The sequence below is a fragment of the Colobus angolensis genome, unplaced genomic scaffold (genome assembly GCF_000951035.1).
Source record: "Colobus angolensis palliatus isolate OR3802 unplaced genomic scaffold, Cang.pa_1.0 Scaffold1, whole genome shotgun sequence".
Lineage (NCBI taxonomy): Eukaryota > Metazoa > Chordata > Mammalia > Primates > Cercopithecidae > Colobus > Colobus angolensis.
In genome coordinates, this window is record NW_012110918.1 from 12681417 (window position 1) to 12683600 (window position 2184).

Below are 2184 nucleotides of genomic sequence, written 5' to 3' on the forward strand. Positions count from 1 at the left end.
TAAGTGCACAGTGAAAAGGCATTTTCTTACCCACAGCATTGGTGTGACTAAACACAGTATCTCTTTCATAGCACCCTATGTTCTGAAGAAGGCACTGGCTGTCAGTGCTCGCTGCCTTCCACAGGGCGTGGAGATCCAGTTGAGCTCCTGGGTGCAAGCTGAGCTACTGTGGACAATCTGTCCCTCTCACCACATTAGAGGCAGGTTGAACTTGAAGACTTTGAGGCCAGCTGGTGTGGCAGGATACCACCAGAGTCCTAGTTTCCTGGTTCTCAGGTTCCAGACCACTGCTCCTGTAGCATGTGCCTGGGCAGAATATGGGATCCAGAGAAGTGTATGTTTTAGGATAAATTGACTTTCCAATTGTTTTGGTTTTTTTTTTCGAGACAAGGCCTCTTTCTGTCACTCAGGCTGGAGTGCAGTGGTGCAATCATAGTTCATTGAAGCCTTGAACTCCTGAGCTCACAAGATCCTCCTGTGGCAGCCTCCCTCAAAAGTAGCTGGGATTATAGGTACGTGCCATCACACTTGGCAAAATTTTTTTTGTAGAGATGGGGGGGGGTCTTGTTATGTTGTGCAGTTTGGTCCTGGTCTCAAGCGACCCCACTTCAGCTTCCCAAAGTGCTGGGAGCACTTCGTGTGAGTCATGTGTATGAGCCGCCATGCCCAGCAGCCAATTATTTTTTAAACATCATCACAATTTTGTGTTTGGTAAGATCTACTTTTCTCTCCTTTTTATTATTTTATTTTATTTTATTCTCAAGCTCAACGGCAAAAACTTTTTCTCCTTTTTAAACTAAAGCTCTGAACTTTAGTCTTTGAACTTTAGTATACATCAGCTGATGGGACATGTGAGAATTTACATGCAGATAAGACTTATTAAAAGATAATTTTTCTGTAAAAGGTAAAATCATTACTCAAATAGATGTAGGACATAAAAATGTGCTAAAGATTTGATTCTACTCATGAGAGAACCAGGCAGATATAATAAACAATTCAAAAGAGAAGTACATGAGCACAAAGTAATTTAGATTGTTTTTCTTTTGCTGTTTTCAAGATTTTTCTCTATCTCTGGCTTTCAGTATTTTGACTGCGATGTGTCTGTATGGGTCTCCTTGCATTTATTCACTTGGAGTTTCTTGGATCTATGTATTAGTGTTTTTCAACAAATTTCAGAATTTTTCAGGTATTATTTGTCTGAATATTTTTTTCTCCCTATCTCTGCCTCTTGAGCATTCTTTCCTAGGATGAGTATGTTGGTGTGCTTAACAGCATTCTACATTTCTCCGAGGCTCTGTTCATTTTTACTTATTATTTTTCTTAGTGTTCGTCGTCTCTGTTCATCTGTCGTCATGTTGGCTGATTCTTCCTTCTGCCAACTCAAATCTACTATTGATCCCCTCTAGTGAATTTTTCATTTGGATTATTTTTCAACTTCAGAATTTCCATTTACTTCAGAATTTTTCTTTATATCTTTTTAGTTAACATTCTTCATGAGTCATTATTACCATGCCTTTCTTTAATTCTTTAAACATGGTTTACATTAAAAACTTTTTTTTTTTTTTGGAGATAAGTCTTGCTCTGTCACTCAGGCTGAAGTGCAGTGGTGCAATGGTAGGTCACTATAACCTTGAACTCCTGGCCTCACGTGATCCTTTCTCCCCAACCTCCCTAGTAGTTAGGGCTACAGGCTAATTTATTAAAAAAAAAATATATATATATATACAAAATATATATATATATTTTGTAGAACAGGTTTTCACTGTGTTGCCCAGGCTGGTCTTGAACTCCTGGCCTTAAGCAATCCTCCTGCCTAGAACTCCTGAAGCACTGAGATTATGGGCGTGAACCACTATGCCTGGTCTACTTCGATTTTTAAAACATATTTATAGTAGCTGCTTTGAAGTCTTTTTCCAATGTGTCCAACATTTAGGTCCCTTGAAAAGCAATTTCTATTGCCTGACTTTTTTTTCCTGTGTATTTGTCACAATTTCTTTGCGTGTCATAAGTTTTTGTTGAAAACCAGACATTTTAGATAATATATTGTAGCAACTCTAGATGCTGAATTCTCCACTACATTGGGGCTTGGTGGAACTGTTGTTTGGGCATTTGTTTATTTAATTCCGAACTAATTCTATGAAGCCTATGTCCTGGTTTGTGTGCAGAGGGTACAATTTCTGATGT